Source organism: Tenrec ecaudatus, chromosome 2 (genome assembly GCF_050624435.1).
Source record: "Tenrec ecaudatus isolate mTenEca1 chromosome 2, mTenEca1.hap1, whole genome shotgun sequence".
NCBI classification, from domain to species: Eukaryota; Metazoa; Chordata; class Mammalia; order Afrosoricida; family Tenrecidae; genus Tenrec; species Tenrec ecaudatus.
This window is the reverse complement of record NC_134531.1, coordinates 239,588,643-239,611,121: the sequence shown is the minus strand read 5'-3', so window position 1 is coordinate 239,611,121 and position 22,479 is coordinate 239,588,643. Positions and strand designations below refer to the sequence as shown.

The following is a 22,479-nucleotide window of genomic DNA, read 5'->3' as shown; positions in this document are numbered from 1 at the left end:
ATATTACATTTTTGCAACCCATCATCTATGCTATGCTAGCAAACATGTCTCTATATGCTACCTGGCATCTCAGCTGCAGGATCCCTTGACCTCTGCCTTGTCCCGTGGTCCAGAAAGCCCATCACTCTGCCTTACGCTCCGGGCACTGCTCCACTGCCATGCCTCATGGTCTCAGTGACTCTACCGCTGATGCCTCTGATGCCTCCACCACTTCGAAAAGGGATCTTCTGTGCACTTCATAGTAGCTAGTCTTTGGATGACCACGGATTCTCTATGCTTCTGGGATGGGTCTCATATGCCCAAAGGAATGGCCAAACTGACCCATTCCCTGTTTTAGTAATTCGTGTTCTATCTAAATGGCCTTTCATTCATGTTCATGAGCATTATACAGACATGGATAGAAGAGGCTTGCCAAGTAATTTCACTTCACAAATGTAGAGTGCACATATTTTCTTTGATTACTTAAGGAAATTCCTGGTGCCTTTTGATAGCACATGTTTTTATAGATGCACACAAAAACAGGCAATTATATATGACTTCACATGTTAAATATAAATCAATGCTTTTAACGTGCTTCAGGTAGTTCTGGAGCTAATAATTAATGGAAATTATGAGAATTGTGTGCTAATGTAATTTGTTGTTAAAAAGAAACTCTTTAACCTTCAGAGTTTGTGTAAGGCCCAGGAAAGAGTCTCAAGCTGCATTGAAGACATTAGTGCAAAAGAAAGCTTCGGGAATTGATGTCGTAGCACTTGAAATGTTTCAACAAGCTGATGGAGTGCTGAAAGCATTCATTAAGTCTATGCCAGGAAATTTGAAAGAAAGTGCCTTGTACAGCTTATTGAAAGAATTCCATAATTGTACCCATCCACAGAAAGATGACTCAACAGAATGCTCAAATTATAGAACAATATCATGCAAAAAAAATGCTGGAGATCCTCCCACAAAGTTTGCAGCAATACATTATCAGGAATCTGTCAAAGGGTCGGGCTACATTCAGAAGAGGATATAGAACAAGGGATATCACTGATGATGCCAGATGGATCTTAGTTGAAAGCAGAAACAAGGATGGTGTTTCCTTGTGTTTTATTGGCTATGCCAAGGCATTAGACTGTGTGAGTCAAAACAAACTATGGATATTCTTGAGATAGAATGCTAACTCCAAAACATTTCATTATGCTCCTACAGGATTTGTACATGAATGAAGAGACAGTTTTGAGGACAGAATAAGGAAATACAGAATGATTTAAAACCAGGAAATGTGTTCATCCTTTCAGATGTTATCCTCTCACCATATTTACTCAAACTGTATGTAGAGCAAATAGAGAGGATGGTATATACAAACATATGGCATCAAAATTGGAGGAAGGCTAAGTAACCACCTGCTATATGCAGATGACACAACTTTGATGAAAATGAGGTGGAATTTTATCACTTACTAATGAAGATGAAAGACTTCAGTTTTCAATATGTATTAAAATTCAATGCAAATAAAACTTAAATCTTCACAGTTTGGTCAATAGGTAACATCATGATAAACCGAGAAAACTTCAAAGTTGTCATGAATTTTTTTCTTGCTTGGATCCACAATCCGTCAAAATAATCAACTGATGCATTGCACCCACTGCAGAAGACATCTTCAGAGTGCTGATAAGTAAGGATGGTACTTTGAAGACTAAGGTTCACCTGACCCAGGCTGTGGTATTGTCAATCAATTCATATGCGTGTGAAAGTCAGACATCAAAAAGGAAGATTGGAGAAGAGTGAATGCATTCGAATTGTGGAGCTGAGAAGAATATGCAAAGCACCGTGGACTGCCAAATCAGCAACCAACATCTCCCTTGCAAGTAGGAAAGCCAGAAATCTCCTTCATGGCAAGGATGATGTGGTCCTTATATGATCATTTGTCAATTTGAGGATTAAGAATGTAGGGGTGGAGTCTAGTCTTTCAATCAGATCCTAGCCAATAAGGTCTCTTTGCGGTCATGTCCTTCTCTTAAGAATCCTTGGAATCCCGGTATTGGCATTTCCTCCTTGGGGTGGGAGACCCTTCTCACTACTTCACTCCCTGGGAGACATTGCAGCTGACAAGACACATGGAATTACCCTAGTGCCCTGAGCTGTAGGAGGCCACAGGCTGGTCCAGGTGTTTCTTGGTGGGTGACTAATTAGTCCCCTGTGCCTCTGTTTACATTGCAGATAAAAGCATTGCAAAATAACTCAGTTCTTTATGACCTTGCAGCTGAAAGCAGTGTGAGATAACTCAGTTCTTTAAGACCTCTTTAAGATTCTTTTGAACCTTGCATGTCCTTGTGCTTATCTTAGAATATAGTGCTGTTATTATTCAAGTGTTTAGAAAGTGTGTCTAGTTAAGTAACATCTGCATAGATAAGAGGTTCAGAATGTTTTTTAAAGCAAGTTCTTTGATGATTGTTTTGTAACTATTCCCTTGTAAAAACAGTATAAAAACCAAGTTTTGAATATACTCGGTACTTCAGGCCATCAGACTATTGTCCTCCCAATCCCGTGCTTTGTACATGTCTCTTTCTTTTCCTTTCATCTGCACACCTCATTTCAGATGCAGCTTGATGTGGGATAGCTGGTCTAATCACATGCACTGAGCTGGAAAAGATACCTGAACCTACGCTGATACGACCAGACCTCTGGAGAAGCCATGTAGAGACCCCTGCCAGCACTGAGATGCCTACAATGCCACTGGATCCAAAGACTTTCTACCCACTGGCCTGTGATCGTCCTGCATTCAGCATCATTGCGTGTGTTTCGTGAAACTGAAGAGGACTTTATAGATTGGTATTGGACGTGTAGGCTAGTATAGGACTTATGGACTTGGACTGGACTGTGTTGGTATACTTTCTCAATGTTCAATTCCTCTTGTATGCAAACCTTTCCCTTATATACATATGAGTGTCTCCATGGATTTGTTTCTCTAGACTACGCAGACTAACACAGATGGCTAAACTTATCTCAGTTATTTTGGATATGTTTTTAGCACAGATTAGTCCCTGAAGAAAGACATCATGCATCATGCATGGTAAAGCAGATAGAACCAAAAAAAGGCAGGCCCTCTACAATATGGATTAACATAGTGGTTGCAATAATGGGTTTTAATAACAATTGGGAGGATAGAACTGACTAGTGTTTCCTATGACAAAGAATTATTATCATTACTTTTTGGTGATAAAATAATTTTGTGTCCTTATTTTGATGATAGTTGAAGGAGCCATGAGAAGAGGACTGTGTATTGTGTCATATAGCTGTCTAGGACAGTACACAAACATCACAAACTGCTTCCTTACTGCAAATGGTAAGGAATTTGTTGAGCAGCTGCAAAGTATTTCCTGGTAGAAGGTAAAAGACAGCAGCATGGGCTGAGATATGGCACTCACTCTCAAGGCTATGAGAAATTCATGCGTGAGAATAGCGAATTTATCTAGGAACACTGCCAGTAATTAGTACTTAGAAATAAAGCCCTGTGTTCCGTCAGGGCGGCTGAAGTTTGTACAGTCTCTGTCTGTGTCTATTTTGTGCTGTAGTCCTGTATTGTCTGTGTGTGTGTGTGTGTTTGGTTCCATGTTCATTCTCCCTGCTCAAGAAACCATGGCATCAATAGTTAAATGAAACAACCCATGTGATAAAACTATATAGACATACCTACAGGTTTCAAATGTTCCATTTTTTAATATTTCATTTTCCTACAATCTCTTTGAAGCTGCTTCTCATAACAAAAATAAAGAACGAAAAAAAGAAAGAAAGAATTTAAAAACCTAGTGAAATCTAAAGAAAGGTCGGTAAAAGTGTTGTCAGTGTTGTATGGATTCCTACATTCCTGGTGTGGGCAAGGTCCTATAGTTGTGTAAAGGTATTGTTGGAAAGAGTTCTCAAGAATTCTCTGGATAGCATTGCGCAGTGACAATATCGTAGCCAGTGAGGTTTATCCGAGGCGTGATTATTGCTAATTGAAAACTTTTCCCAATACCCCGCCATGGCCACTTGAAATATAGTTGGCATTGGCAATTTTTGAAAGTCTCCACAGAGACTGAGCAAAAAAAAGAAAAAGAAAAAAAAAAGAATTCTCTGGATCATCTTTACAATGTCTTATGAGTCTTTTACAAAATAATAAGTTGTATTAAAAAAAACTATTCTACTTCCATTTAAAATATTCAAGAAACTTTGATGGAGAATTTGCAGGATCATTGATTATACTGATCAAAACCTTTGAGTCTCTAAAAATGTGGAAAACAATTCATTGTAATCGCCCATAGTCATAAACACCTCCAAAAATTAAGGAAGTTTTTAATTTTCTCACTCTAAACCTAACAAATCAATTCTACCTGGTGTGTATACATAGAGTTCAATAGACTTGCTTTGCAATTTACAGAACTTAGTAGCATAGATTCAGACTCACAGTTAAAAAAATGTTGACGTTCCTCTTAAGAGGGAACAAGAACCCTGGTGATGCAGGAGTTATAGCTTTGACTGGTGCCAAAGGTTGTTCATAGAAGCCCAGGAGATGGTCCCATCAAGAAAGGTATGCGGGGAGTAAGTACGCAGGGGAGAAGTACTGACTGGCGGCTTTCCTTACGGGTCTAAAAAGAGATCCTGTTTAGAGAGGACTGTTCCATTTGGGTGTAGTCTGAAAATAACTGGGGCAATATGAGGTTCTAAAGGCTTAGAAAGCTATTAAGTATTTGAAAGTGTTTAGCAGATACAGCTAAAAACGTAACATTTTCATTTTAGAAGTATTTTTTTCTCAAATTCATTTTATTATTTAAAAGATGGCTACCATAGCAATTTCCATATTTAATATATCCTCTTTGGCCTACCTGGACATATCAAGTTATATATTGTACAGAAATCCTTACAGGAATTTTCATATCTTCTTTCTCTGATAGTGCATAACTTTCACACTCTTGGCTACTTTCCTGATCCTCTTACCTTTGTGAATTCTGGACTTCTCTGACTGGTTAGTTTAGATTTTGCCCAGTATTTTTTTTTCTATTATTGTTGTTCATTTGTTTGTTGAATTGTGTGTTATACTGGGTTGACTAGAGAAACAAATCCATAGACACTCATGTGCATAAGACAGATCTTTATATCAAAGAGCAATTGCATATTGTGAAAACATCCCAGACAAGTCCAGATCGAGTCCAGAAATCCGTTATTAGCCCACTGGTGAATATAGTCAATAAATTCCCCTTCAGATGTGGGTGGCCACTCGCAATGATGCCGAATACAGGACGATGACAGGTTGGTGGGTGACAAGTCTTGTGAATCCAGTGACATGACAACATCTCAGCGCTGACTGGGATGGTTCTCCAAGTGGCATCTCCAGCTCGAGTGTCCAAGCATCAGGAATGTGAATCAGAGAAAGCGTGTGGCTGAAATCCAGGGAGAGAGGAAATTTCCAGAATCTCTTAAGAACGAAGAAGAACATGCGTACATGGAGGACATCATCAGCTAATTCAATCATGAATGGACAAAATTATGATTTTCTTGATATTCCAGTTTGTTATTTTGTCAATGTAATCTAAAATTTTTCGAGTCCTATCTTCAAGACTTTTAGACAGTCATAATCCACTTCTAATTCTACTCATATAAAAATGTGACTTAGATGACCAGTATTACAGTTACCTTCTTTCATTTCTAAAAGTATTAGAAATAATTACACCATCTAATTTGCTAATATACATTTTAAAATCTTGTGTTCCTAAATATTTTGCCTTGTGGCATTACTAACATTAAACATGTGTGAACATCACATTCGGCACTTACAATCCCCACATCTGTGTGAGCTTTTGCAGCAAAGCACAAAGCCCCGGGTCACAAGGAAATATATGAAGTGGAGGAATATGGGTAATATAGATAATGGAGCACTCTTGTAACATTTTGGAGTCATAAATTTGGAATATTTTTAATTTATCACCCTCTTGGAACCAATGAGCTCTGGTGGCAATGCTGAGTAAGCACTGGACTGCTAACTTCCAGTGCAGGGATTCAAACCCACTAGCTACTCTGTGGGACAATGATGAGGCCACCTGTTTCTATATAGACTCAGGAATCCTATGTGGAATTTAACTCAGAAACAATGAGTGGGTTATTGGGACCATCAATATATTGATTGTTCTAAAATACATTATTTTTGCTGAAATCATTGGGGGGCTCAAATCCTGTTGCTTTTAAATATTCTATGAGTTTGAGGAAAAAGGAAGTTGAAGGAATAAGTTCAAGGGTGTAGGTTTTATGAGGTGAGGTTTTCTAACAGAATTCTAACAGGAGAGACTAAATATCCTTAAAGCAGGTACATTGTCTTGATAGGAAAAAAAAATCCCTTTGCATAGGTTCCCTGGCCTTTTCCTCACCAAACCTTTTACTAACAATTTCTGGTGACTATTCTGAGTCCTTTAAGAAAATATATTAATATTAGTCTTTGAGAATCCCAAAGAATAGTCCTTATAAACCTTTGAACTAACCTCTTTGCCTTGCATTTAACCACCTCATCAGTTTTCTGCAAATAACTCTACTGATTGGAACTTTTTTTTAAGGCAACTGAAAAAGACTCACACAGTATACTACTCAGGGAACTTGTTTGCAGCCATCCACTAATTGCAAAGATGTGATTAAACAATCTTATTTGCAACACACACGTGAATATATGAACTGGCACCCTGTAGCACCACTTTTTGAAATACATTCTGTAATAGAATGGACCATAGCATAATTCTGCTCTTTCTCTTATTTGAGTTCCTTGTTATGATATTGAGCAGATTCATTTCATTTCTTTTATTTTTAACTTATTTATCTTTTAAAATGTTCCTCTTCTTTTTCTTGACCCTCTACTTTATTTGTCTGATAACCTTTTCTAGTTATTGGTCTTACTCAAAAAATTGAACTCATTGATGTATAGTCAATGCGGATTCATAGCGCCTCTTGAAGGACAGAGTAAAACTCCCTTTGTGAGATCCAGAGACTTAACACTACAGGCTTACTAAGCTGCATCTTTCTTCCCTGAGTGGCTGGTGGTTTCAAACTGTTGACCTTGTGGTTTTCAGCATGTGGTAGTTACATAATCTGGTGTCAGTTTGAGGATTAAGAGTATAGGGGTGGAGTCTAGCCTGTCAAAATGAAGACAATGAGACCTCTGTATGAGCATGACCTTCTCCTGAGAATTCTAGGAACTCTGGCATTTCCTCCTTGAAGGCAGGAGGCACTCTCTCTCTTGACTCATTCCTTTGGAGGCTCTCTACTGACAAGACTTAAGATTAACTCCCTGTGAGACTCAGCAGCTGACAAGACCCATTGGGCTATGAGGATGGCAGTGAAAACTCTGGGCCTAGAGGAGCCAGTGCTGAGATGTTTACAATGCCACTGGATCCAAAAGACTTTCTACCCACTAGCCTGTGATCATCCTGCATTTGACGTCATTGCATGTGTTTCATGAGTCTGAAGAGAATTTTATAGATAGATATCCGACATATGGGCTAATATTGGATTTACAAATTTGATCTGAACTGGGCTGGGATGTTTTCTCAATATTCAATTGCTATTATATATAAGCCATATAAACCTCTTTCTTATATACATATAAATGTCTATGAATTTGTTTCTCTAGTCTATCCAGATTAACACACAGCACAATATGTAACTACTAGTCACCAGGTAAAGACTTAGTTACTTAGGTAAAGACTATAAATGAAATTAAATTTACATTCAAAGGAGAGAAGTACACTTTGTTCTATAAATTGTGCAATTAAAAATTCAGTATTATCATGTCAATTCCAATTCATAGTGAGTCAATACAGTGATTTTGGGGTAAGAGAATCACTATTTATATATCATTTTTGAATCTATACAATCATCCTCTTAATAACCACATACAGTTGCACAGCTTTCAATATCAACCTTATGCTTCTGAATTTCTCTCTCCACAGTATATAGTTTTCCTTTAAAATGTCAATGTGTTATCTAAATGACTCCATAGCATTCAGTGGAAGGCCAACAAACAATTTTAAATGAACACAGTTCCTTCCCCCTGGTCTGTGCTCTGTACTATTAAGTTTTGCACAGAGAAATAGCTTTCGAAAGAGATTTGTGTTTTCTATTTCTCCACACTTCAATAGCTCATTCATCCTATTTCCAGTTCTGATGCACTCCTCCAATTCACTACCTATAGCAACAATTCCAGTTTAATATCTTCACATACCTGGATTCCTTTAATGCCTTTCTAAATTAGATCTCAACTTTCTATTTTACATCCTTAAAGTGTGTTCTGTAAAGTGGCAACAATATTTAATGTAAAATTGATTCAGCTAACATTTAAAATAAAACCCAAGTTTATAGTGGTTTTATCTGCTATGACAGACCTATTCTTCTTCTTCTTTTTTTAATCATTTTACTGGGGGCCCTTGTAACTCTTATGACAATCCATTCATCAATTGTGTCAAGCACATTTGTACATATATAGCCATCATCCTTTTCAAAACATTTTTTTTCTACTTGAGCCCTTGGTATTAGCTCCTCATGTTTTCCTCCCTCCCCCGCACTCCTACCCTCCTGGATCCTTGATAATTTATAAATTATATTTTCATTTTCATATCTTACACTAACTACTACCTCCCTTCACACACGTTTCTGTTGTTTTGTTCCCCTTAGGGGGCAGGTTATACATCCGTCATTGTATACATCTATCATTGCATTCAGTTCCCCCTTTCTCCTCCCACCTTCCCCCTAACCTAGTGGTATCCTTACTCCCTGGTTGTTCCTGAGAAATTTATCTGTCCTGGATCCCATATGTCAAGAGCTCTTCTCTATACCAGTGTACATGCTCTGCTCTAGCCAGATATGTAAAGTGGAATTGGGGTCATGATAGTGAGAGGTGGGGAGAAGCATTAAAGAATGAAAGGAATGTTATATGTTTCCTTTGTCCTATACTGCATCCTGGCTGGCTGGTCCCTTCCTTGGGACCCTTCTGTGATGGGGATGTATGATTATCTACAAATGGGCTTTGATTCCTCCTCCACCACCCCTGATCGCCTTGTGCTCATTGATATGATTGCTTGTTCTGGGTATTCTGATGCTTGATACCTGATCCCTTTGACACCTCATGATCACACAGACTGATGTGCTCTGCTATGTGGGCTTTGTTGTCTCCCAGCTAGATGACCATATGTTTATCTTTAAACCTTTAAGACCCCAGATGGTATATCTTTTCATAGCCAGGAACCATCAGCTTTCTGTACCACATTTGCTTATGCACTCATTTTGGACAGACCTATTCTTAAATCCAAGCATCTACTACTGCCTCTGCAACTTTATTAGATTTTTTTAATTCTATACTTTATTTACTGTAACTTTATTAGAATTCTTGATTTTCTATAAATCCCAAATATTCCCACTTTATGATTTTTTAATTTGGGAAATGAAGCTTAGCTTACTAAAGCCTTCTGAAAATATACAAAGCAGATAACCTATCCAATAATCTGAGAAGTTTCACATTCAAAGAAGGAACTGATAAGCTTATCTAACTACATTTTCTAAATTAATTGAATAAAATACACTCTTAATGGCACATTTGTTACATTCTTCTTCTTATTATTATTACCTAAGCATTATTGAACTAAATGTATCTGATATTGATAATTTTCATTTAAATAATCATATGGTTTCCTATGAAAGGGATAACAAATGAAGAGAAATGACATCACATGAATCATGAAAAAGAACATTTCTATATACATCTTGGTTACTAGGAGGTGATTTAATATTTTGTGACCCTCCTTTATCAGTTCTTTTTCCATTGACAAGAGAAAATTCAGGTGAGGGATAGGATTTTTACCAGAATCAAGGAAAAGGTTTCAGCTGGAAAACAGAGTTTATGGGCACACTTTGGTTTGGCGTGCCACAGGATCTCCAGCATAACCAAGGGCATAGGAGAATGAAGAGCTAGGTTTATTCTGCTGCTGACTGACCTTCCATTATTGGTAGGCTTTCTGAAAAGTCTTCTGCTTTTGACTGGATTTATGTGGTGTACTTCCCCTTTCTAGGTACCTGTACCTCCACAACTAAGTCTACACATGTCCTTCTCACTAACTTCTGAAGAGTCAATTCAGCCATTGTGGGTGTTGTCAGAATGTCACTTAACCTTTCACTACCTGCAGCTCTTCCATTGATAAGTAAATGTGTATTATCTGCACTCACCATCATTTATGCTGAAAGGTATGGGGGACATGTGCCTCTACTTGTCTTTGACATAGGAATTCTCCCACTGCCACCTTCTTCCGCTTACATTAGCAACAATTTCCCCTTTGCTGGGTTCTGTCTAGCTAACATTCTGAAGTAAGAAGCCCAGTAAAGTCAGAGAAGTGCTAAACAACCACCAGAAATATATAATTATGGTCAGGGTCCCTGGTGGGATATTTTGACCTCTAAAATATATGCAGAACACTTTGCCCAGTAGCAACACGATTTACATCCTTTTCCAGTGCACTTGGAACTCTCTGGAGTAGAGCATATGCTGAGCCACAAAGTAGGTCTTTGTAAATTTAAAATAGTGAGATAGTTTTATATTTAAATAAACCATTTTCTCAACCCCAAACTTGTAATCAACAATAGGTAGATCAAGAGGAAAAAAAATCATGTTCATGGAAACTGAACAGTATTTTGCTTAAAATCCACTAGGTAATCCAAGAAGTAAGGAAAGAAATTAAAACATTTCTTGAATGAGAATAAAAATGCAATACACCTAAACCTTTGGGAACGCCAAAACAGTACTCTGAAGTCTGTTTCTATCAACAAATACACACATCAAATTGGTAGAGAGAACCAAAATCAACACCTTAAACCAACATCTTCAACAACTAGAACAAAAGCAACAAAACAAACCTAGAACCACCAGAAAAAAATATAGTGGACAGGGACCCTGGGGCGATAGTAGTTTTGCATTGAGCGGTTAAGTGTAAAATCAGCACAATGAAACTTTTAGGAGTTCTGTGAGAGAACGATAGAACCGTCTACTCCCACTAAGAGTTGTGATCTCAGAAACTCGGATGGACACTTCTACCCTTTGCTACAGAGTCACCATGAATAAACATTGATTAGATAGAAATGAGTTTAGTTTTGAATTGAGAACAGACATAATTGAATAAAAAACAGTAAAGCAGTAGAAAACATCAACAAGAGGAGAAATGTGTTTTGTGAAAGGATTTAAAAATTAACAACCCTCTGGCAAACATAATAAAGGAAAATATTCAACACCCTAAAATAAGAAATAACAGAGAAATCATCAATATTAAATCAACTTAAATAAAAATATGCTAACATAATACTATGAAGTAGAAATACTGTATTTTTAACAAATTTGAAAACCTAAATGAAATGAAAAAAATATAGAAACATACTACCTGTCTAAATTTATACAGACTATTGTAGAAAACTTCAACAGATCTTTAATTAAAAAAATGAATTTGTCAGGCAATTAAAACAAAAACCTACCCTCTCCCCCAAAGAAAATCCTGGGCCTAACAGCTTCACCAGAAAATTATATCAAGCTTTCAGAAAACAATTGACACAAATTCATGAGAAATATTCCAGAATATAGTAAGGGTAGACAATTCTCAAACTAATTTTATGAAGAAAAAATATCCAAAAGCAGGCAGACACATCACCAAACTAGAAACTAATAGACTAATATTGCTTAAGACCATAGATATAAAATTGTCAGAAATCTTAGACAATAAAATACACCAGGACTCATGCAGGTATGCAAGAATGCTCGAACATCATAAAACAATTATTTAGGCCACCACATAAACCAAACAAGAGATGAGAACTACATGATCACACCAACTGACACAGAAAAGCTATAAGACAAAATCCAATATCCATGATATCACTAAGCAAAGTAGGAATAGAAGGGATATTTCTCAATATAATAAAGGCCAGAGAAGCAAAACAAATATCCAACAGGGAGAAACTGGAAAGCATTTCCCTTCTAAATGGAAACCAGACAAGGTTACCCTTTACCACTTATCCTTCACTACTATACTGGATGACCTAGCAAGAGGTTTTGACCCCCAAAAATCCAAAAAACAAATAAATTAAATTCATGAAAATTAACAGAGACATAAAGCTCTATGTATTTTGCAGATGATATAAGTCTGTACATAAAACACTCCAACGGTTCAACAAGAAACTGACCATTTCAACAGTGTGGAAGCATAAAAGACAATAAACAAAAACCAACTGGATCCCTGTACACTTAGAAGAAGAGTTGTAAAGTATAAATCAATAAACCAATATTTATAATAGCCAGGCACACAAAATGAAATAAACCTAACCAGAGAAATAAAAAGCTTGTACAAAGAAAACTACATAACTTCTATGAGAAACCTGTAAATCCACATAAATGAAAGAATGTTCTGTGCCCTAGAAAGCATTAACATTATAAAAATGTCCATAGTACTTAAAACAATCTATAAGTATAATGTAGTTCCAGTCCAGATCCAACATAACTCTTTAAAGGCATGGAAAAATAATCAGAAATTTTATGTGGAAAGGAAAGAAACTCAGAATAAACAAGCATTATTAACCATAACACATTTTTAAACTTCTCATTTCTCAAACTCAAAATTCCAGATCCAAGATACTGATACCATAATTGATAAGTATACAGATAGAAAAGACTTAAATTCATTCACTTACGGACAACTGACCTTCGACAAAAGGCTGAAAATACATTAAATAGGGAAGGCAAAGGCATTTCATTTTAAAGGGGCTGGGAAGGTTGAATTTCCATTGGCAGAAGAATGAAACTGACCAAAGTGAAACAAAAAGAAAAGTGAAATCAAGATAGATTAAAGATTTAAATGAAAATCCTAGAATTATAAAAAAAATCAATGAGAAAACAGTTATAAACTTCAGGTCTTTAAGACAAGGCATAAAAACACTAATAAACATAAAAACATAAACACCCACACACAAAATAGAAGGCAAAAAGATCACTGAGACTGTCTAAAAAATAAAATATTTATGTTCATCAAAATATTTTATTAAAGAATCTGGGGTCTTAAAGACTTGAAGATAAACAAGCAGCCATCTAGCTCAGAAGCAACAAAGCCCATATGGAAGAAGCACACCAGCCTGTGTTATCACAAGGTGTCAAAGGGATCAGGCATCAAATAACAAAAATGCATATTGTAAATGAGGGTGAGTGCAGAGTGGATATCCAAAGCCCATCTGTAGGCAACTGGACAACCGCTTATGGAAAGGTTGCGGGGAGGAGATAAGCCAGTCAGTGTGCAGGGTAGCCACGATGAAACATACAACTTTCCTTTAGTTCTCAAATGCTTCCTTCCCCCACTATCATGATCCCAATTCTACCTTACAAATTGGGCTCGACCAGAGGATGTACACTGGTACACATAAGAAATGGAAACTCAGGGAATCCAGGACAGATGATTCCTTCAGGACCAGTGGTGAGAGTGGCGATACCAGGAGGGTGGAGGGAAGGTGTGTTGGAAAGGGGGAAGTGATTACAAGAATCTACATATAACCTCCTCCCTGGGGGATGGACAACAGAAAAGTGGGTGAAGTGAGACTTCCGACAGTGTAAGATATGATCAAATAACAATATTTTGCAAATTATTAAGGGTTCATGAGGAAGGGGGAACAGGGAGGGAGGGGTAAAATGAGGAACTGATATCAAGTGCTCAAGTAGAAAGCAAATGTTTTGAGAATGATGATAGCAACAAATGTACAAATGTTCTTGACACAATGGATGTATGTATGAATTGTGATAAATGTTGTACGAGACCCCAATAAAATTATTTTTTGAAAAAAGTAAAAATCCAAAAATTACAATGATATATTGGGGACAAAAGAGCTTGCTCCTAAAATCTGTAGACATTTCAAAACTTCAAAAAGGAAAAAAGATGTGTAATGCAACTGAAAAACATGCACAGGACATGAATAGACACCCCACCAAAGATGACAAGAACCATACAAAGAAATGCTCTAGATCACTAGCTGTGTGAGAGATGCAAATAAAAATGATGATGCATGCCACTTTCCAGTGGCATTGATAGCAAGTTAAAACCCAAGACAATAAAACATACTGGAAAGTTATTCTGAGAAATTAGGATACTTATACACTACTGTCAGGGTTGTAAAAAGGTCTATAACCACGATCAAAAATGGCATGGAACTTTCTAAAACAACTTAGAACAGAAATTCCTTTGCTGAATATATACCCTGAAAAAGAAAGAGACATGCAATGATGTTCATTATAACACTGATCCCAATAGCAAAAGGATAAAAACAATCTGAATGCCTTTCAGTGGAAAAGTGGACAAACAATGTTTATACAAACAGTGGAGTATTATCCATTGCAAAAGAAGAAGTATAGCTCTTTGAAATATCTCAAGGCATACACGGACATGGAAAACAATATGCTGAGTGAAATTAGCAAATCAGAAAATATATTGGGACACTGAATTCTGCATCAGATGCATCAGTAAGGACCCATACAGGTTCCCCACTGGATGAACTGGATCCTACCTCAGATATATTTGTAACCTGAGGACGTAAGCTGGAAACACATAGTGTCTAAGGAATCAGAAGACATCTGTACCAGGAGAGGTGTACTCATGGTTGGCGGACAAAGATCATGCTACCTCAAAGCCTGTATCTCAAATTAAGAGACATGCTACAACGGCAATCCAGTTATGGCCATTCTGTTATAAGTTGCTTATGCTTGTGTGTATTAGGTTGTATCTCAGAGGTGCACCGCCACTGGGGGTCTCCCTCATGGAGTCGTGTTATTTGAAATAATCACTGAAGGCAAGGGGGCTACAGCAGAGTGTGGTGAAGATAGTAGATGATGGCTGGCTATCAATAAGCATAGTGTTTGGGGTCTTAAAGGCTTATTCAAAACACAACCATTGAAGTGAGGAGTCAAAAAGTACAACAGAAGAAGCACACCAGCTTGTATGATCCAAAGAAGACAATTACAAAATTTGAATATGGTGAAAAGGAAAGCAACAGAGCTAAAATGATGAACACCCAGTGTGTAGAAGGCTCTGGAGGAGAGGAGAAGACCAAAACCCATCTGCAGAGTGTCTAGTCAGACCAAACCACTGGTAGAACCACGTTATCCAAAGACAAGAGCCCCAAACAGCCTTACTATCATGCAGAGACCACTGTAATCTTGATTATGCTGGATCAAACTCGATATCTGGACAGTTGACCTCTCTATAGACATGACCTGAACTGGTTCTAGGTGCAAGTATTTCTTAGTTGTTCCATGACATAAATTTCTTTCCTGGCTTTGTGAATGTCGATGGGGATCTTTGTCCCACTCATGCATTATTTCTAATTTTGTCTTCATACTAAGATGATCTTACCCTTACCACCTTAGTGTGATTGCTTTTTTTCCCCTCCCAGCTGTGAAGCACAGAAAGAATTGATGTATAATGATGATTGATACAAGCTGTTATTGGGGATTCAGGAGTGTGGAATGGGTGATAGGGAAGCAAAGGGGATATCAGGAGTAAAATATGAAGGCAGAAGGGGGGGAGGAACACTAGAAATGACCAGGATTGCACACTAATTTTAAAGGTGATTCCCATGAGATAGGGAACGCTGTAAGATTGATGTGGTAGTGATTCTACAATTCCCCTTGATTTCATTGTACAATGAGCTATTCTGTTGTATGATATGTAAATTATGTGTCCATAAAACTGTTGGGGAAAAGAAGACAAATATTACATGACACCAATATTATAAAGGAAAAACAAAGATAAGATTTTCCAACCAAAAGAGGCTGATGGTTACAGTTTTATATCAACTTGATAAATAAGAGGGAAGGGATGGAGTCTAGCCTGTCACTCAGGCCATTGCCTGAGGATGAGTCCTTTTTGGAATGGCCAGCTCATGAGGATTGTGGGGCTTTCTCTCTATCTCCCTGGAGGCGGACATACTCTGTTTCACATTCCTCTTGACGAGTCATATGGAACCACGATGATGGCATCCAGAGCCCTGGAGATGCATCCATTGCCATGAATCCCCAGGAACTTCCACACACCGGCCTGTGATTTTCCTGCATTCAGCATCATTGGCTGTGCTGTATGAGTCTGAAGAGGAATTCATGGGCAAACATTCGACTTATGAGCTAATATCAAACTTATGAACTTGATGTGGACTGGGCTAGGGTGTTTTATCCATGCATAGTTACTTCTTGATATAAAGTTCTCTCTTACACATATATGAGTTTCAATGAATTTGTTTATCTAGTCCACCTGATCTAAAATAGTTAACCTGGTGGAAGAGAAAAAGAAGCAATAGGCTAGATGGTAGACAAGTGTTACTTTGGGTCACAGGTAAGACACTTGATCTACAAGAGGGTGAAGAAAAACAAAGGCAAGAAGGGCAAGCTATTGGAAAGTTGGTTAAGATGTGCTTTATACAATTGATGTATGTGTATGTATGGATTGTGATTAGAGTTGTATGAGCCCCTAATAAAATGTTTTTAAAAAGTAGCTGAAGTTGTTTAATACAAAATTGATTATTTCAAATGTAAACCTCATATCTAATTCACAACAAAAGGTTAAATAAAGATCTAAGAAGAGAGGTCAAAGTAGATGTCAGAAGAGATTCTGAAATTTTCAATAAAACTTAAAGAAGCTTAAACAATGAGAAAAACTGCCGAAGAAAAAGAGGTGAACAGAAAAATGTAAAGTATAGCTCAATATTATAAAGCATTATAAAACATGGGGCAGGAGGAAAACACATAACAAAAACTGGAGTTAGAAATCCAGTATAGGAAAACACAATCAGCATTTATCAATAATGAAAGAACTGAATAAATATTTCAAACCTGAAGTTGACTGTGGAAAGGTTATATAAGAAAAATGCTGAACAGTATAGGGAACAGAAGTTGGAAGGACTGGACCTAAAAGAATTAGTCAACCAATATTTAAGGAGATAGCATATAATAAAGAATTAATGATATTGAAGAAAAAAGATAAATAGGTCTGAAGAAAATGGCAAAAAATATTGACCCCATACATTGACAAAATACCAATTGAAATCAATTAATGAAACACTGGAAGTGCTCACTTGTCTATTGTTAAGAAGGGGGGACATCAACCTGGCAAACAGACTGAAGAGATATATATGTATGCTATTCCTGTGGGGGATAAAGAGTGATCCAAAGGAATTTGGAAATTATTTATCCATAACATTAGTATCACAGGTGGGTAAAACACCAATTAAGATAATTTTTTAAATGGTTGTAGCATTCCATCGACAGAGAATTGTGAGAAATAAAAGCACTTAGAAGGAGTATCAGTAGTGACGTCAGATGAAACAACTAAAAGAAGAAAATACCAGAGATGTGTTTACTTTTGCTTTATTATCTTTTCAAACACTGTGGATCATAACAAATTATGCTATCATTGTAATGAATGAGAATTCCAGAAAGCCTGATTGTGCTTATAGAAAACCTGTAACAGCCAAGAAATAGTTACTCAAACTGAAAATGGGAGACTGTTGTTATTAGGTGCCAGTGAGCAGGTTCACATAACAGAATGAAACATTTCCCAGTCCTGGGCCATCCACATAATTGTTCGTATGCTTGAGCCCATTGTTTCAGGCACTGTGTCAATCTACCTCATTGAGGGCCTTCATCTTTTCCACCTCCCCTTTACATTGTCAAGCAAGATGTTTTTCTCCAAGGACTGCTCTCTTAGCAACATATCCAAACTGTGTAACATGAACACTTGCATACTTGACTCTAAGGGGCATTCTGAATGTACTTCTTCCAAGACAGACTTGTTTGTCCAGTTGGCAACCCATTGCATTTTCAGTGTTCTTCACCAGCACAATAAAAATGCACCTATTCTTTTTTGGTCTTCCTTAATCAATGTCTTACACTATCCGACGTCTCCCTTCAGCCATTTTTCTGATGTTCATGCGCCAAGGAGGAGGTTATATGTAGATCCTTGTAATAGGCTCCTCCTTTCCACCCCACCCTCCCTCCACTCTCTCAATATTGCCACTCTGAGCGCTGGTCCTGAAGGGATCATCTGTCCTGGATTCTCTGTGTTTCCAGTTCCTATCTGTACCAGTGTACATCTTCTGTCTAGCCAGATTTGTAAGGTAGAATTGGTATCATGATAGTGGGGGAGGGGGCGAGGAGAAGGTAGAAAGCATTTAGGAACTAGAGTAAAGTTGTATGTTTCATCGTTGCTACATTGCACCCTAATTGTTCTGAAAACTATCCATAGTTTGTTATGATTCACACAATTGAATGCCTCTGCATACTCGATGAAACACAAATAATGAATGCCTTGATATTCTCTGCTTTTAGATAAAATCCATCTGACATCAGCAATGATGTCCATGCCATCTTCTGAATCTAGCTTGGATCTGTGGCAGCATCCAGGCAATGTTCTGCTGCAAACATTGTTGGATGATCTTCAGCAAAATTTTACTTGCATTTGATATCAATGATTTTATTCTATCATTATACATTCTTTTTGGCCAACTTTCTTTGGAATAGGTAAAAGTACGAATGTCTTCCAATCAATTGGCTAATTAACTCTCTTCCCAATTTCCTGGCATAGACAAGTAAGTGTTCACAGTGCTTCATGCGTTTACTGAAACATTTCCATTGTTATTCTCTCAAATACTGAAACCTTGTTTTTTGTCAATGCTTTCAGAGCAGCAGGAATTTCTTCCTTCTGTACCATTGGTTCTTGCTCATATATTAACTCCTGAAATGGTGGAATGTTGACTAATTCTCTTTCATACAGTGACTCTGCATATTCTTTCCAATTACCAGTAATTATCAATGCATCTGGATTTCATTTGTGATCTATTTCCAACTGAAAACTTTGGTAGAATTTTTCAATTTCTTCATCATTTGCTCTTTAAGTTGGTGCCTTAATTTGAATAACAATTGCCTTGCTGTGATTTTCTTAAGGAAGCTAGATGTGATTCTACCATAGACAGCATTGGATGTCAAGAGAGATCCTGAAATATCCTTTTTGTAATTTGCAATAATGCAGTGCTATTCCTTTTGACTGTGTCACTTCCAGCAAAGTATACCGTAGGATTTTCTGATTCCGAATGGCCAATACCAGTCTATTTCAGCTCACTAATGACTAGAACATTCATCTTTACATACTGCCTTTCATGTTTGATTACTTCCAATATTCCTATGTGTACATTCCAAGTTCTAATCATTAGTAGATGTCTGCATCTATTTCTTCTCACCTTAATTTGTGCCAGATTAATAAAGAGCCCAAAGATTCCACTCTCACGGCCTTGTCTCCATTCACGTCACCCTGGTCAGCTCTACTTTCAGAAAGCAGCTCCTCTTCAGTAGCATTTGATGTGCCTTCTAAGCCCAGAGCTCACCCTCCTGCTCTGTCATCAACCATATGCTGCTCCAGTCACTATTCTTTCAGTATCTGGCAATGTTTAAGCTCTACATTAGGTTTTCAGTGGCTACATCCTATGAATAGGACGACCAGCTCCTTCTTCGTTGTCTATTCTTAATCTGGACGCTCCATTGGAACCTGCTCATTTGGGTGACCTTGCTGTCACAGGTAACACCAGTGACACAGCTTCCAACATCATAGTAATACACAAGCCACCACAGCAGACAAGTAGTAGAAGAGGGAGAGGGGAGGGGGAGACTACTTGGCTTAAATTAAAATAATAAGGTTCTTGTGTGTTTTTATCTTTTTTTTCAATATTCCTTTTGATATATTTAATCAATCTGTATGCTGAGAAAATAATATGACAGTCTAGATTATATAGGAAGAATATAGCGTTAGGATGTCTTCTCATGAACAAGCTCTGTAATATTCATGAAACACAATCTTGTTTGCTGAAAGGAAAAACGGCTTGAAGCACCTTTTCCTAATGATCAAAACTATAGGTATTACATTTCAAAATAAGCAAAAATTCTCACAACCGGCCTAATAAGTAAAATTATGATATGATTAAAGCTGTCAAGTAATTCATTTCACATACACATATAATCATTGAACATTTTTTACCTAATTTCTATCCAGCCTTTGGTGACCCAGGCCAGGTCCAATAGCTTACACTAGAATTTCAACTCTGTCATTTAGAGTTTCCAACATCCTTCATAGGCCACCCCAGATGTATTCAATGTGTAAACTTAAGTGAACATGCCTTTACTTCAAACTCATCTGTAGTAGGTTTGAGAAACTGACTTATGTCTTTGGACTTGACCTTAATGCTGAATGTCATAGTGTGAGAAATTGCAGATAACTACTGTCTTAAAGTTGTGGAACTGGCAATCCTTGCACTTTAATATGGATCTGTTGCTTCAAGGATGTCCAGTGAATAGTGGCCTGGGACTATCATATATTTACTCTTTGATATCCTCTTTGCTTTTATGAAATGTATTAAGCTGGTAGTCATGGTTGTGTGTTTGTGAATGAGTGTCGTTGAATGTTTCCCCCTATCACCAGTGGGGCAACCCATTGTTTTTGTAAATTATGGCCAACCACAGATAAGAATTTAATCTGAGAAAGTCAATAATTCATGTATTGCAATCTGAATCGAGTCTATATTTGTGTGATTTTGTTATCTCAATAGTGTTTTACGTTCTACATCATTGGCTAAATTAATAACATTATCAATAGAACGGTCTTTAAGTAGTACTTCCAGAGAGCTCCTTAGAGGTGAAGATGGCTAGACTTTGGCTAACAGAGTTTAGCCATGTTTTCAGGAGAGACCAGTCCCTGGAGAAGGACATCATGCTCGATAAAGAAAGGGGCAGTGAATAAAGAGGAAGACCTTCAAGGAGATGGATGGACACAGTGGCAGTAACAATGGGCTCAAGCCTAGCAACATTTGTGTCGATGGTGCAGGATGGTGCAGTGTTGTGTATAGAGTTCCTGAGGGGGGGGCAATCAACTCTTTGTTACCTAACAACAACAACAACATCCGCTGAATAGTAATTATACTAAATACCCCGGTGCATGATTTATAATGTTCTCTGTCAAAAAAGGTTAATAGCTAACTCTAAAGTGAACTGAGATGTGGATAAAAAATTGACATATAACTGGATTTGGGGCTCCCACTTAATTTGAGCTCTGATCTAAAAACAATTACTTCTTAAGATGTGACCCTGCTTGATGCTGGCCTTCTTGATGAGATCACTGAATATAAGGGTGCTATATAGCAAAACATGGTGAAGAAACCAGATGGTTCCTGCCTATTAGAAACAATGGTGTCTGGAGATTTAAAAGCTTGTCTTTTAAAAGGCAGCCATCTTAATAAGATGTCAACCAAGCCCATGTGGTAAAAGTACACCAGCCTATGTAATCCAATGATTGTGAATAACAAATTATGAGAAAGAGAGAGAGTTATCAGAGCTGAAATTGTGAATATTAGGTTCACCACAAAGATAAACTGAGGCCAGGCATGAGAAAAGGAGAAGGAGTTTATTCTGCATGCCCAAGTGAGATTCATGGGTTCCAGCAAGGAGTCAGTGAAGTCGCGCTGCCCAGGAGGAAGGGGAGAGCAGAGAAGAGACAGGATCCCTAAGTTCCTGGGCAAGGTCCACAGGCACCCGACTGGGGGCCTGTCAAGTCTTACCTATCTATAGTGAAGAGCCAGTTTTTAAACTGGTCAGGAGGGTAAACAAGAAGGGAGGGGCTGCAGCTGCAGGGGCTTAAGCCATCTCCATGTATGGAATTCTGAGGTCTTGGTCATTCCGCCTGATACTGAGGAGATGGCTCATTGTCCTGGTGCCCTTTGAAGCTGGCCATCTCTGTCTGATAAGGGCAGGTCAGGCTGTTCCTAATGAAACCCACCCACTGGTGCCTGACCCGATGGGGAACACACAGTTTACAGAAGGCAATGGATGATAGGGAGAATCCAAATCCATTTGCAGGGTCCTCACATGAATTCATCCTCCAGTGAATTCCCTCTGTCCAAAGCCTTGGCATGTTGCTAGCCTAGTTTTAAACAACATTGTGAAATTGATTATGGCAAATGCAGTTAAGTTAAAATGTAATACAATAAGTTGATTTATGACTACCTTTGCCATGCAGGGAGCTAAACAAAATAAATACAAGAAGAAAATGTTGTTAAATTGACTGTGGTGATGAGTATGCAAACCTTAGTGCAATTGAATGATTAAGTTTAAGATATGTGAAGTATATCCCAATGAAAATATAATAAAAATACCTGAATTATTAAAATAGCAAGTTTAGTAAAAGACAGACTTCTATAGAGACTTTAGTTATTAAAAATAAATGAACAAAACCAGAATAAGAGACTACAGAAACCATCTTTTCATTTACAAAGCAATGTTTTAAAACCATAATTAGCTTTAATAATGTGTCAAGAAATGTAGTTATCAAGAGATTGCAGCATTAAAAAAAAAGATTTAGTTTCTATTTGTTGACCTTTAACTCC

The 22,479-nt window shown here is 37.5% G+C and overlaps 1 non-coding gene across 1 annotated transcript; it reads left to right on the top strand.

Moving 5' to 3' along the window:
• Positions 1-3,916: 3,916 nt before the first annotated feature.
• On the top strand, positions 3,917-4,057 carry LOC142441887 (U4 spliceosomal RNA). The gene has a single exon (XR_012783175.1). It is a non-coding gene; the product is annotated as a U4 spliceosomal RNA (small nuclear RNA).
• The last annotated feature ends 18,422 nt before the right edge of the window (positions 4,058-22,479 follow it).